The sequence below is a fragment of the Hyaena hyaena genome, unplaced genomic scaffold (assembly GCF_003009895.1).
Source record: "Hyaena hyaena isolate Hyena2069 unplaced genomic scaffold, ASM300989v1 scaffold_47, whole genome shotgun sequence".
Classification (NCBI taxonomy): Eukaryota; Metazoa; Chordata; class Mammalia; order Carnivora; family Hyaenidae; genus Hyaena; species Hyaena hyaena.
In genome coordinates this window covers 182,130-197,340 of record NW_024080679.1, presented here as the reverse complement: position 1 = coordinate 197,340, position 15,211 = coordinate 182,130, and the positions used below count along the sequence as shown (strand labels likewise).

Sequence of the window (15,211 nt, the reverse complement as noted above, 5' to 3'; positions counted from 1 at the left end):
AAACTGAGGGCTGATGGGTATATGGGTGAGGGGAAGGAGGTGATGAGCATGGAGGAGGGACTTGTGGGGATGAGCACTGGGTGTTATATGGAAACCAACTTGACAATAAACTATAAAAGAAAAAAGAAAATAATAAAATAATAAAGTAAATTAAATAAAATATGCCCTCTGTGTCGCAGTGAGGCCCTGCCACCACTGTGCTTGGCTAAGTTCACCTTGTAACCTGCAGCTTCCCCATCACGTCTCTGGCTCTCCTCTCCTGCCGAGCTCTGTTTCCTGGCAGTGATTAAAACCCCCTGCCAGAGCCACCACAGACAGTTACCTTGGTTGGCAAAATATTGGCCTTCACCACCATACGGGCCAGGCTTCTGCCTCTCAAATTCCCTCCTTCCGTGGGTCCAATATTTGAAGACTGTTGTTTGTTTTTTTTTTAATTTTTTTTTAATGTTTTTATTTATTTCTAAGAGAGAGAGAGAGACAGTGTGAGCAGGGGAGGGCCAGAGAGAGAGGGAGACACAGACTGAAACAGGCTCCAGGCTCTGAGCTGGCAGTCAGCACAGAGCCCGACGCGGGGCTCGAACCCACGAACCGCGAGATCATGACCTAAGCGAAAGTCGGACGCTTAACCGACTGAGCCACCCAGGCGCCCCAGAAGACTGTTGTTATTGCCAAAATCATCATAGCCTCTGCCACCTGCAAAGTTGCTTCCTCCGTTACCAAATCCGGGGTAGCCATCTGCACTGCCACCATATCCACCACCACCTCAACTGCCACCAAAGCCACCTCGCCCACTGAAGTTTCCTCCATGACCAAAGTTGTCACTCCCACCAAAACCACCACCTCCGCGACCACCGCCAAAGTTTCCAAAACCACTTCGACCTCTTTGACCAGAAGTACTAGCCATCTCTTGCTTAGGGCTTTTCCTTACTTCACGGCTGTGGTAGCTTGGGATGACAATCTTGTCTACAGAGTCACGGTCATCGAATGTTACAAAAGCAAAGTGTCTCTTCTTGCCGCTGTCTCGGTCAGTCATGATTGTAGTCACTTCCATTTTCCCAGACTGTTCAAAAAAATCTCTCAGATGACGTGCTTCAGTGTCTTCCTTAACGCCACCGACACAAATCTTTTTCATAGTTAAGTGGGTACCAGGTCTTTGAGAATCTGGAGACAGCCCTCTTTGGTTCTACAACTCTTCCATCCACCTTGGGTGGCCTTGCATTCATGGCTGCATCCACCTCTTCCCCCGTGGCATCCGTGAGAAACACAGAGCTTCTGGAGTGCATGGTGTTGGAGTGTCATTACCACACAGTCTGTGAGCGGTCCCCGTTGCTCACAATGGCTCCTCAGACTCTCATGGGCTGTTGCGAACCTCCGACGAAGAGTTTCCACAGCTGTTCAGGCTCTTTGGAACCCTGTGACTTAGACGTGCTGGCAGTGGGAGGGGAGACTTTAAAGATACTTGCCAGTGTCCATCAGAAAGGCTGATGTTTCTTTTTTTTTTTTTTAATTTTTAATGTTTATTCATTTTTGGGAGAGAAAGTCAGGAGTGTGAGCGGGGAAGGGGCAGAGAGAGAGGGAGACACAGAATCTGAAGCAGGCTCCAGGCTCTGAGCTGTCAGCATGGAGCCCGACGTGGGGCTGGAACCCATAGACCATGAGATCATTACCTGAGCTGGAGTGGGACACCCAGCCAACTGAACCACCCAGGCGCCTCTGATGGTTCTTTTTTAAAGCCGAAAAGAAGGAAGGAAGGAAGGAAGGAAGGAAGGAAGGAAGGAAGGAAGGAAGGAAGGAAGGAAGGAAGGAAGGAAGGAAGGAAGGAAGGAAGGGAAAGAAAGAAAGAGGAAGGAAAAAAAAGAAAAAAGATAGAATGAGATATCCCATGTAAATGTTATTCATAAGAAAGGTGAAGTCACTATATAACAAATGTCAAAGTAGACTTCAGAACCCAAAGTTTTGTCATGGATCAAGGAGGATCTACAATAATAATGAAAAGTCAATTCATCAAGAAGACGTAATAATCCAAAATGCTTATGCTTCTAATCTGAGCTTCAAAATTGTGGCGGGCGAGGGGGGGGTGTTGTTGTAAATTTCCAGTTTTCTCAGAACAAGTAGAAAATGATATGCTATTTCAAAGGATTTGACCTAATTGACATTTAAAACCCACTTCACCCAACAGCGGCGGAAGATCCTATGGCATATTCATTAGGATATACCATGCACTGGGCCGAAAGTAAGGCAAGTAGAGAGTTCTAGCACTCAGGAAATTCAAAGCAGCCTCTGTTGATATCGGGCAAGCATGTTCACTCAAAAAGTTATCTCAACAAAGGAGCAGGTGTATGTGTGCGTCCAGCACCGACCCCGAACGGGAGGGAAGATACACTCCTCAGCAAGGAAGAGCAAGCGACCAGAGCAGCAGGTGCAGCGCCCCAGACGGCTGGCGGGCGCTGCAGCGCGAAGGGAAGCGGCAAGGCTAGTGCCTTCGTGGGGCGGCGACAGGGTGATGCCTGTCACCCCAGAGAAGGGTGCTGGAGGACAGGCAAGAGGAAGTGGCTGCTGGCCAGAAAATTCTGAGGGAGGATTGCATGAAGCGTGCTCGATGATACACCGTGGTGACCTTTGCGCTGCACTCCACGAAATCCCCACCGAAGATCCTCGTCTGGTTAATTCCCGGGGGTGGGGTACCCACCTTGCTGGGGAGGCCCCGCCTGTTGGGGCGGAGCGCGGGGGCTCCGGGCGGGCGGGCGCGCGGACTAGGCCGCCGCTGCCCTCCCCCGTCCCCGGGAAGCCGGCCCGGCTTGTCCGGGCGCAGACCGGTCCGTGCCCGCGAACGTGAAAGACACAGCGGGTCAGGTCGCAGGCAGACCTGTCTGCGTGCCACCCGAAGGGCCGAGGGTTAGAAGCTGCGGGCTAACTCGCGCGCCCGCGGCGGCAGAAGACGCGAACTTGGGCGCCCGGGTCGCCTGCACGGTGCCCACCTCGGGTGCTCGGGTCCGCCCGCTCGCCCCACGGAAGGCGCGCGCCCCGCGCTCGGGCACCACCTGGCGGGCGCCGCGGGGCGCGGGCGGGCGGGGACAGGTGGCGGGGCGGGGCGCGGCGGGGCGGGGCGCGGCGGCGGGGCGGGCCGGCCCCCGAGCTCCCCGGGGCCGCGCAGCCCGGGCCGCAGAGGCCGCAGAGCGCGGCGCCCGCCCGCCCCCCGCGCCATGGCCCCGCGCGCCCGGCGGCGCCGCCCGCTGCCCGCGCTGCTCACCGTGTGCGCGCTGCTCGGCCCGCTGCAGGTAAGCAGGCCGCCCCCGCTCCCCGCCCCGGGGCCCCGGGGACGCGCGGGCTGCGAGGCGTCCTGGGACCGGGACGGACGGAGAAGCGGGAGACGGCGGGGCGGGGAGGCGAGGCGGTTCAGAGCGGGTGGAACGGCGGAGGGAGGGAAGGGCGCGTGCAGGGCTGTTGGGGCGCAGGGCGAGGACGTGCGGGACCCCGGCACTCGCACACGGGCACCCAGAAGTCCGCTGAGGGGCAGGCTTTGAGGTCCGTTGTGGTCCAGACGTTTCCGGAGCGCCAGGTGCGCGCGCGGGGTAGCTGCTGTGCAGACGCGGCCCCTGCCCGCCTGCGGGCCGAGGGGAGAGTTCAGAGCCGCACACATGCCCCCGCTGCGTAACCGCGCCTGGATACGACTTCTCCCCCCAGGCCGCTTTGAGCCCCTCGGGACGCTAGACCATCCCCTCTGCCCGGCTTCGCACCCTCTCCGCGCCTCGGTTTCGTTGGTCATCCGGGGACGTCTAGAGCGCGCCGTGGAACCGAATTGGGCAGTTTCTGCAGAAAAGCGGCCCTAAAATTTCCTTTTTGTGCTTCCCTTGCTCTTTACGTCCCGTCCTCCCCTCCGACTCCCCCCACTGACAGCGTAAGGGCCACCAGGTCAGGTTCTGCCTCTGAATAGCCACAGAATCACGGGTCCCCCGAAGCACTTGGATGATGTCAGGACAGATGCTTTTGGCCTTTGGGGAAACCGAGGCACACGGGGCGCTGCAGGCCAGTCGGGGAGCCCCAGGCTGAGGCCTGTTGTGCAGGAGTTGGGATGGCGGCGGTCATCCTGACCCTGCCGGGGCTCCCCAGCCCGGGATGCACCTGGGGCTCCCCACGGGGGCCCTCCGCCCTTGCCTTGGGGCCGCCGGGCCTCAGCGTGGGGAGCGCACGGTGCCGCATCCCTGTTGCCGCCTGGTGTGGGCAGAGATTTCTTCCCCACCTCACCCAGGACTGTTGCCAGTAAAGAAAGCTGGTGGCTGATTTTCTGTCCTCCTGGAGGAGAGCTGTCCAGTGCGGCCAACCGAGCGCCGCAGATTCTATAAAAACCTTGTCTACTTGGAAGTAGAGCCTCAGAGGGAAGGGTAAATGGCTGGTGGTTTTCTTGGTTTGGGCCGTTTCAGATTTCCCTTCTCTGTTACAGTTGGCTGAGGCTGTTATGTTAACATGGCTCTGCAGAATGGCCCAGAACCCCCCCACTCCCCCACCTAAGACAGGCCAGGTGCTTGCAGAGCTGTGTTTGGGGCGAGAGAAGGCGGGGGTGTGGGGTCGGGGGGGGGGCAGCCTAGGATGTAAGCCTTAACCCGAATGTGCTGTGGGCTGGAGCAGACAGCTCTCATGAAGCGTCATTCCATTTCGCCCAGAGGTCAGGTACGGGTCTCAGAATAGCTGAGGGAAAAGAAGGCGGAAAAACCTAATGGAATTTTTTCATTTTAAGCACGTCGGGTGTTGCTTAATGAAGTGCTGGACAGGTTGGACAGGGTGCTACCTCATTTGAACTAAAGGACCAGGGCTCCAGGGAACAGTTAGCCACCTGAGAAACACCTGCGCAGCTTAAAAAAGCATCTCACGGGGCCCCTGGGTGGCTCATTCGGTTAAGTATCTGATTTCCGCCTCGATCGTGATCTCTCAGTTCCTGAGTTCGAGTCCCATGTCGGCCTCCGTGCTGACAGCTCAGAGCCCGGAGCCTGTTTCACATTCTTTGTCTCCCTCTCTCTCTGACCCTCCCCTGCTCACACTCTCTCTCTCTCTCTCAAAACTAGATAAACATTTAAGAAAAATTGTAAAAGCATCTCGCACTGCAATTGCAAAATCTGTATACGTTCATATATTCGTAAAATGTAGTAGGTTCCAATATTAACAGCAAAAACTGTCAAAACAAAATTATTTTTCAGAGATAGTTTTCAACAAGTGCTGTTTCCCCTCCCTTTCCCTTTTGGCCACTTGACGTTGGTGCAGTTTTTAATCACCTCTAAACAGGAAACAAATGATATTGACGGTTGTAGTCAAATGAGAGAAGTTTGGGCCCAGTCTCGCCAGTGGAAATCCATGAGTTCTGGAAGCTGAATTCTGAATTCTGTTGTGTTGCAGTGTTCTCACCAGACGATAATGCGGTGTGTTCAGTTGTGGTACATGGTACTCTGTTTAATGACTGCTTCTTTGGTCAACCTATTCTATTCATTCAGGAAAAAAAGGAATTGCGTGGGCAATCCATCGAAGTTACTTATCACCTCCCGGGCAAGGCCTGAAAGACTGCTTCATGAGATGCAAGGGGTATTGGTTGTAAAATCGCTGGCAAAACCAGCTTCCAGGAACTGCTGTATCTACAAGGATTTCTTTTCATTTACTTTATGGTGAATAGATTTAAATGTACCTGGAAGGCTGACAGGTTTGCCCTTTAAAACATTTCTGTGATGGGGCGCCTGGGTGGCTTAGTCGGTTAAGCGTCCGACTTTCGCTTAGGTCATGATCTCGCGGTTCCTGGGTTCGATCCCCGCATCGGGCTCTGTGCTGACTGCCGGCTCAGAGCCTGGAGCCTGTTTCAGTCTGTGACTCCCTCTCTCTTTGACCCTCCCCTGCTCACGCTGTCTCTCTCTCTCCTAGAAATAAATAAAACATTAGAAAAAAAACACATTTCTGTGATTCTCTCTCTGTCTGTCTCTATTTGTGAGGGAATTTGTTTTCAGACATAAGAATATTTGCCCACAGATAAAATCCTTTTATGTTGATAGTGCCGCTGTTTATTCCAAGTAAGGAAATGTAGAAACTCCTTGTTTTTGGGCACCTGGGTGGCTCAATCCATTAAGCATCTGACTATGGCTCAGGGCCTGATCTCGCGGTTCATGGGTTCGAGCCCCCTGTCGGGCTCTGTGCTGACAGCTCAGAACCTGGAGCCTGTTTCAGATTCTGTGTCTCCCTCTCTCTCTCTCTGCCCCTCCCCCTCTTGTGCGCGTGCGCTCTCTCTCTCTCTCTCTCTCTCTCTCACACACACACACACACACACACACACATTTAAGATTTTAAAAAAAAACCTGTTTTATCTAAGGTAATTGATTAGGCATAGCCACGTTTGTCCCCAGTTACCTAAGACCTCAGGGCAGGTTCATTCATACTCAGGCCAGCAAACATTTATGGTCTGTGCTAGTGAAACAGGACGAAGACAACTGTGTCCCAGGCCAGTCCAGCCCGAGGACTAGATGGGTGCACCTGTAATAATAATAAAGCAGCAGGTGATGGCAGACGTGCGGGGGCGGGGCCAGAGGGAAGGACTGAACACGTGGAGCTCGAGCAATCAGAGTGGGCTTTTGGAGGAAGGGGTTTCTGCTGTGGTCTTTGCAGCATGGATAGGACACGAAGGGTCAGAGAGGGACCGACTCCAAGAGGCAGCTGGGGAAGGAAAGCCTTCTAGTCGAGAGGACGGCATGACTGAGCCAGGCCTAAAGGAATCGGGGCGGGGGGGGGGGCGGAGAAAACACACTTTTTTTTTTTAATGACTTTACAGATAGTACAAAGCACTTAATTCAGGAAAACCAACAACAGACAGGACATTAAACATTTATAGTTTTTGAGATAAGTGTTGTATGGCTCTTGGTGAGGGGGTAAGGTAGGCTGTTCAGAGGCAGAGAAGCCACAGGGCCCTGGGAAAGCCTGTGGGGAGACCCCACGGAGGAAACCCCCTCCCGTGGAGATCTGCGCTGCAGGTTACACACGTGCCCCGCCGCCCTCCCGGCCCCTCCCGGCCTGGACGGAAGCCCCCGCCCCCCAGCGGCGCTGTTTGCAGAGCCGCACACTCGTGCATCAGTGGTCTTTAGTTTATTTCGTTGATAGCAAGGGTTTCAAATGCCTATTCTGTTATTTCCTTCCCACTGTTTCCCCCAAGTGATCCATCTGTAAAATAAACACATTCTCTGGGTTGATAAGGAAATATGAGCTTGCTTTTTCAGTTATCTACCAGCAGTTCTTACACCAGGAAAACTGAAACAATAAAGGTGTATCTTTGAAGGTCAATAAATCAGTGTTTTATGATGGCCATGGAAAGGGGAGTTCCAAAGCCAGGCCTCCTTTGCGGAGAGTGCTGTGTTTAAGAAGGTGCTGTGTGGACTTTATCTGTCACGTCAGTGTTAAATCCACCCCCCCCACCCCGTATTTTCCTAATTTTGAAGTACATGGAAAAAAAATTATTAGTGTTTTTTTCCCACATGGTGTGTGCAATGGACTAGGAATTTTGTCTGGGCCATTCTTGGTTTGTTTTTGGCTTGGTGTTTTTTTGTTTTTTGTTCTTTGGTTTTTTATCTGGGTTTGTTTTTGGGTTTTTTGTTTTTTGTTTTTGTTTTTTTGCTGAGATGGGTCTGCACTCCCGGTCATCAGCTTCACAGATGATTCACCTGCACGGGCACCTACCGTCCCGGCCAGGTGGCCACCTGTCCCCCTGGAGCATCCTGACCCCCCACCCACAAGGGGCGCACCCCCCACTGAGCACACGGCAGCCTGCCCCCACCTCCGTGCCTCCAGAGCTGGCCTGGGTAGCACTCTGCCCGGCACGTGATTTTCCTTCCGAGCCCTGTTCTGTTCTCCACCTGGTAGCTAGTAGGCAGTCATCCACTTTCTCTTTGCGTTTCGCTCTGCTTGCAAGGAGTGGGCTTCCTCTGGGATCCCCTGCTAGAAACTCATTTCATTCTTCCTGCCCCAGAACACTGAGCCCAAAGAAACCAAGACTGAGTCAGGAGGCTGCAGCAAAACAGAAGACTTGGTCCGGCGGAGGTTCCCAGCGAGCTCTTGAGGTTGAGCCCCGAGTGGGCGGGGAGCGAGATTACACACGGCCCCGTATCTCTGTCCTCATTCCGAGAGACGCTGTCAGCCTGTTTCCTGCCAGCGAGGCCGACCTGCCCAAGCGCCCCTGGCCCCTTCCCCTCTGCCTCCGAAGTCAAGGGCAGGCTGGCACTGCCGTTCTCACGGCAGCACCCCCGTCAGCAGTTCGAAGCACATTCTTTGTGGACGTGTGCTGATAAGTTGATGCCTGTGTTTGTTTTGTGGGCCCCTCCTCTTCCAGCCTTTGATGTCTGTGGGCTCCCAAGTTCAGGACAGGGAAGTCACTAGTGAGAAAGAAAATGGAATCTGTGTTCATTTATTTCGACAAGGTGAGCACGTACTTACTGCGCGTGCGACGCTCCGCGACAGGCTGAGGAGACAGAGACCAGGGCCAGAGCCCCGTGTTCGGGAGGCGCACTGACGTTTAGGATACCGGACCGGAGGAGGCCCCTTTCCTGGGGGCGCTTTCCTCGTGTGGTGGGCGCCCAGGGCGGGGAGGGCTTTAACCTGCCTGGGAGAGTATCTCTTTCCTTACCTTCCAGTGTGTCCAAAGGCCAGAAGGAAGGACAGGAGGGCAGCATCTGGGCTGGGGGCCCGAGGGTGGCCGGTGCCAGGAGACAGGACAGTGCAGTGTTCTCAGGGAGCTCACAAAACGATGGCGTCCCTGGATTTCCAAGGGCACGTGGGGAGAGGGGACAGAGCCAGCGCTCAGGGGCCTTGAGGCACGCAAAATAGTTTAGATGCTATCTTGCCGTATTGTGGGCTGGGGAGGGCCATGATCAGATGTGTGCCTTATGGGGAAGGGTGTCCGGGTGGGTCCGGGGGAAGGGGGGGGCGGCAGTAAGGAGGCCACTGCCCTGGTTTGGGGAAGAGCTAGTGAAGGCTTGAATCAGGTCGGTGTAGTGGTGAGAAAAAGGAGAAGCTGAGCGCAGGAGTGATTTCAGAGCCGGCAGAGTTGTGCTAGGTGCCCACAATACAGGGGCAAAGGATGTGGTCGGACCTATTACTTAAAAAACAAAAACAAACAAAAAAAAACCCCCCAACATGACAGATGTCAGAATAGAATAGCTGACCATTTGGATTGTGTTTCTCACAGCTTATTAAGGACATTTCTGTCTCAGGTTCAAATAAACAAGCATCTTTTTTTTTCCTACCCAAGCAATAAAAGAGGGTGAATGTTAGGCTCTTGAATCCCAGCTGCTTTGGATTATTTTATTGTGGGGCGGAGGCAAAGTTCTTCACACCCCATACAGGTGAACAAACCAAGAGCCCCCAAGGCACTGGGATCCGCAGGATGTCTGTGTGCTCTGGAACTTAGAACCATATCCTGACCTAGAGGTGTCTTTGAATCAGAAGTTCAGGATGTAGGCAGAATCTAAAACACGGGGCTAGAGAGAGATAAGCCTGGGATCCCAGGGGGTCTGTCATTAAAGCAGGTGTGAGCTGACCTGTGGTCTCCCCACAATGACCTCAAATATGTCACCTGCCCCCAAGCAGAAGCACTGTTTACCTTGGACCTATGGCTCACCAAGCACCTTTCTCGCTTGCACAAAACACGTTTTCCTGGTGGCTTACTAGTGCCTAAGAGGAATGTTTCCCTTTCTCTCTGCTCAGCTCCCTCCTGTCTCCCCGACCCCCCAAAAAATCTGGCCCAGCAGGTGACATAGAGGCCTGTCTGGCACAGGCGAGGTCCAAAAGCTGCCAGGTTTCAAAGTGGAAGGAAGAACCGACGGCAAAAACTAGCCTTCCAGTTTATCAGAGTAATAATAACTTATTACATTTCCTGTTAGCTGTTGAGAGCACAAGAGCTACTTCCTCCAGCTACCAGAAATTTTGAAGACTTTCCATTAAAAATGAGGAAGAAAAACTCTAACTTTTCGTGAACGCGATGGTTAAAGCTGCCAAGTGGGAAGAGAGGGCTGTGGTATTGCACAAATCCCAGTAAACACCGCAGTGCTTGCACGTGTGGGTTCTCATGACATCCATCCCCCAAATGGAAAAAACGAACCGCTTCCCTAAGGTACTGGTTAAAAAAAAGAAAATACTTGTTACGCTTTGTTCTGTAGTTAGCAAAAGTGTATCCTTAAGTAGCACAGACAGCTGCCAGACAGACCCATATCCAGTTAGAAGAAATCTCTAAAGAGCCCTTCCCTCCTCTCAACTTTGTACCCAAGATATGAAAGCTGGGTCCCGTACGAAACTTTTATGATCGTCGAGAACCCGTTCCATTGGAAAGCATTGTAGAGATTCACATCCGCTTTGCTACCCCGGTTAATAATTCCCAACGTCAGGAAGTTCCCGATAGCAGACCTAAATCTAATATGTCACGATTTGACCCCATTTCCTCAAATGTGTTCTTTCAGAGGGGTAAAGATCAGTTCTGTATTTTAATGTTTCCATTGTTGAAGATTGTTACCCACAACTTCCCTCTGCCCAGAGTTATCCATGCTGGCTCCTTTAACCTCTCGGTCAGCCTTTTTTCCTTTCGGTTCAGTGGATCCTGATTTTGTACTTGCTGCCAAACACCACCGACAGACAAAAGGCCAGAAGACCCGTCAGGCCTCCGCCACACTGCCTGTGAGCGGGAAGGCTCCCCGTCCACTAGGGAAGAGAAGACAAGACCAGACAGTCTGTCACCCCTTGCGGTTACAGGGGTCTAAAGGTCTGCAAAAGAGGAACAGAGAGAAGTCCAGAAGCACAGGGCGAGGCGGAGGGGCCCGAGTGGAGAGCCGAGCAGGTGCTGCGTGAGCCGGTCCTGGAAAGGCAGTGATGAATGACTCCGAGGGCAGACGGCAGGGGAAGGGGCGGCGGCGGGGACCAGCAGAGCCAGTCCTGATGTCCAGGGTCCAGCGCTGGCCGGCGGGACCCGGAAAGGATGAGGCCAGCTTGAGCGGGGAGGGGATGTGTGCGCTGAGGAGTCGTGAAGCGCTGTGTGAACAAACGTCAGGAGCTGGGACTCTGCCCTGTGGGGAGTGTGGTCCCTGGACCCAGCATCCGCACTGCCTGGGTACTTGGTAGAAATGCACATTCTCAGGCCTTACCCGGTGTCTAACGAGTCGGGAATTGGGGAGGTAGGGCCCAGCAATCCAGTCTAACGACTTCCCCAGGGCATTCCAATACCAGCGTGGGTGTGAGAACCATTGTTACAGACCCCGGGTTCCACAGAAAAGGTTTGAGCTCAGCCCTAAGCTCATAGTTTATGATTGTATATTAGAAACACCTGCCGTTCGCTGACTCCCTCCTGTGTGCCAGGCAGGTGCTAGGTGCTTGACACAGATTATCTCTCTTGCTTTTTTAAATGTTTAATTTATTTTGAGAGAGAGCAGGGGAGGAGCAGAGATAGAAGCAGAAGAGCGAGAGAATCTCAAACAGGCCACAGCCAAGAGCCTGACGCAGGGCTCGATCCCATGAACCATGAGATCATGACCTGAGCTGAAGAGTGAACGCTTAGCTGACTGAGCCACTCAGGCACCCTTAGGTTATCTCTCTCTTTTTTTTTTTTTAAATGTTTTTATTTATTTCTAGGAGAGAGAGAGAGACGGCGTGAGCAGGGGAGGGTCAGAGAGAGAGGGAGTCACAGACTGAAACAGGCTCCAGGCTCTGAGCTGGCAGTCAGCACAGAGCCCGACGCGGGGCTCGAACCCACGAACCGCGAGATCATGACCTAAGCGAAAGTCAGACGCTTAACCGACTAAGCCACCCAGGCGCCCCGTCCCTTAGGTTATCTCTAATCCTCACTCTGCTTGGGCCAGGAGGGTGGGGAAAATGAGGCACGGCAAGGCCCACGTGGCACAGTTCACAAGTGCTGTGAGTCCTCCTGCGAGTCGTCTCCAAGGGCATAGCCTTACCCGCTCCGGGGAGGTGCTCACACCGTCTGCATGACCGGGTGGGGGTCAGGGCAGGGAGGGTTAGGGGGTGGGGGGGAGGGAAGCAAGCTTTTCAGTGCTTTTGGAAATACCGTAACCAGTCTGCAGTTGTGCTCAAGGATATACGCTCACGCGGGCTTTCTCTTACTGTTATTATGCAAAAAGAAAAATCCTGTGACTTTAAGGCCAGTAGAGTTGAAGCAGGCTCCCGGCGCACGCAGCACACGGTCCATGGGCCAGTTGATCCCTGACTCAGGAGGAAAAGAAATGCGATGTATTGAATCACCTCTGTCACTTCCTGAAGCCAAAGCATCTCTGACTCCTCCGTGCTCCCCCAGCAGAAATCTGCCCTGCGATAGCCCCGCGCCTCCCGCCCCTCCTGCCCGGCTGTATCCTGGATGGGGTGGGGGTGGAGGCGAGGTGGGCTAAAGCTAGGTTAAATGTAGTTCTGTTGTATTTGTTTTTCAATTTTTTAATGTTTATTTTTGAGAGAGACAGAGCGTACGTGGGGGAGGGGCAGAAAGAGAGGGAGTCACAAAATCGGAAGCAGGCTCCGGGCTCTGAGCTGTCAGCACAGAGCCCGACATGGGGCTCGAACCCACGAACTGGTGAGCTCATGACCTGAGCCGAAGTCGGCCGCTTAACGACTGAGCCACTCAGGCACCCCAGTTCTATATGTCTTAGTATTACTATAATTACAGTGAATTTGGGGACCCCTCTCTTGGCCCCAGTGACCTGGCTCCAATTTGGACGTCTCTACCATGGCACAAATCTACATCCTTCCTACTCCCGACAATTGCGGTTCAATGCCTTAAAAGTCACCGCACGAAGCAGTAGAAGAAAAGTTCCAAAAAGAAAGTCACAACACACACAGTCTCTGGTCACTGTCAGGGCTTGCGCTTTCCCTTGGAGTGAGAGAGGGGGCCTCTGCTGGGGTCCGGGTGGATAATAACCTGCGTCGCTAATGCACACCAGCAAGAAACCTGGAAACGGACCCCAGACAACGGAGCAGAAGACACAGGGACAATTAAATCCAGTGGGAAGACAACTTGAATCCATCTTCAGTGTTAACCCGTTCCCTTCTAATGGTTACAAGGTTGAAAAACATTTTTATTTGATTTTTTTTACGTTTATTTTTGAGAGACGGGGAGGAAGAGAGGGAGCGCGAGCACAAGTAGTGGAGGAGCAGAGAGAGAAGGAGACACAGAATCTGGAACAGGCTCCAGGCTCCAAGCTCCAAGCTGTCAGCACAGAGCCTGACGTGGGGCCCGAACTGCCATGACCTGAGCCGAAGTCAGATGCCCAACCGACTGAGCCACCCAGGTGCCCTGGTTTTAAAACTTTTTAATGAAATCATAAAAAATTGCCCCCTTCCGATGAGTTCTGGGTTTCCAGGGCCCACTTGGGGTCCCTGTGACCAGGCCATTAAGGTCGTGCTTATGGGTAAAATTATAAATGAGCAAAAAAGCATCAGAATGTACAACTGGCCGGTTGTCGCCTGAACTGTGCAGAGCAGTCCTCGTGGGCCAGCGAAGGCCGAGGTGACGAGCTTCCGGCTGCTCCGCCTGGAGAGCAAATCTAGAGTGGCCTCCTGGAGCGCTCCTCGGGGTGAGAGGCACGCTGTTCCCGGGCATCGGTGACAGGCGTGGGGCCGGAGAGCTGTGTTGTGTGCGGTTGGGCAGTCTGTGTTCTGTCCTTATTAGAAAAGAGAATTCGAGGGGCGTCTGGGTGACTCAGTTAAGCATCCGACTACAGCTCAGGTCATGATCTCACAGTTCGTGGGTTCAAGCCCCACGTAGGGCTCTGTGCTGACAGCTCTGAGCCTGGAGCCTGCTTTGGATTCTGTGTCTCCCTCTCTCTCTGCCCCTTTACCCTGCTCTCCCTTTCTCTCTCTCTCTCTCTCAAAAATAAACATTAAAAAAGAGAATTTGAGCGTGAGAAGAGTTTTTGTTTTATTGTTGGCTTTGTGTGTGTGTGTGTGTGTCAGAGAGAGGGGCGCGAGTGAGCAAGGGGCAGAGAGAGAAGCTGGGCTCACCCAAAGCAGAGCTCATGTTTTACCCAACGCGGGACTCCCGCTCACCTGATGTAAGACCTGAACTCACAAACCACGAGATCATGACCTGCGCTGAAGTTCGATGCTTAACTGACTGAGCCACCCAGGCACCTGGAGAAGAGATTTCTAATCTCGATTTTGCAACCCCCGCCCCTCCATTATCTCTAATTTTGCCCCAAATTGGTGGAACCCTTCCAAGCCCGTGCTTGGGAGTTCACATTTGATCCAGAACTAGTAGAAAACTATGTTTTGTGTAAAGGGAAGTTATGAGATCACAGTGGTCCTTCAGGAAAAGGAATTTGAGCATTTGCTACACGCCTAGCACCGTTCCAGCCTGCTGGCCGCTAACCGTGTCAGTGGCTTAGTCCATCTTTGTGAGGATGCCCCAAGTTAAGGAAGGCAAAGCCTCTAGCATAACGCCCGGCACACAGTAGGCATTTTATAAGGGCCAGTTCTGCCTTCACTCCCATTCAAGATAAGTGGTGCCTGTATCCAGCAATGGGAGAGGTGGTTCTCAGCACCCATCATACAGACGGAAGGACTGTGCAGTGTTCGGGGAAGCGAGAACGTTCTGGCTCTGGGTCTTAATCTCTGACCTCGCCACACGGAGACCAGCGGCGGCAGCACATGAAGCCTATTAGAAGTGCAGAATCTTGGGGCCTGCCCCAGACCTCCTGAGTCAGAATCTGCATTTCAGTAAGATCTACAGGTGATTCTATGCACAGTTTGAGGAGCGCTGGACTTCACTCTGGGGACCAGGGGCAATCAGTCTCCTCAGGCCACTTTGGGGGCTCGTGGCCTTATAAGCTTGATGCACCCCCAGAGTGAAGGCAGGGCCTGGAAGGAGCCTTGGCCGCCAGCACACCAGCATATGCTCTTGGGATCACAGGGCTCACTGACTTTTACTACAGGAAAGAAGAGAAAGAAGTTCTCATCTCCTATGAATACAAGTTAAAAAAAAAAAAAAGATTCAGGAGTGGCAAAAAGGGAGGGAGGAAGGGAAGAAAGGAAAGAAGGAAGAAAGAAAAGGAAAAGAAATAGGGGCGCCTGGGGGCGCCTGGGTGGCTTAGTCGGTTAAGCGTCCGACTTTCGCTTAGGTCATGATCTCGCGGTTCGTGGGTTCGAGCCTCGCGTCGGGCTCTGTGCTGACTGCCAGCTCGGAGCCTGGAGCCTGTTTCAGTCTGTG

The 15,211-nt window shown here is 53.3% G+C and overlaps 1 protein-coding gene and 1 pseudogene across 2 annotated transcripts in view; one reads left to right on the top strand and one right to left on the bottom strand.

The window, feature by feature from the left end:
- Nucleotides 1-211: 211 nt before the first annotated feature.
- Nucleotides 212-3,640, bottom strand: LOC120230788 (annotated as a pseudogene).
- TNFRSF11A (TNF receptor superfamily member 11a) overlaps nt 3,245-15,211 on the top strand; it is a 58,144-nt gene continuing 46,177 nt past the window's right edge. Inside the window, exon 1 of one of the 2 annotated variants that reach the window (XM_039230549.1) lies at nt 3,245-3,278. The gene's annotated coding sequence lies outside the window, so the exon portion shown is untranslated. The remainder of the gene's footprint in view (nt 3,279-15,211) is intronic. The other variant, XM_039230547.1, reaches the window with a different exon arrangement.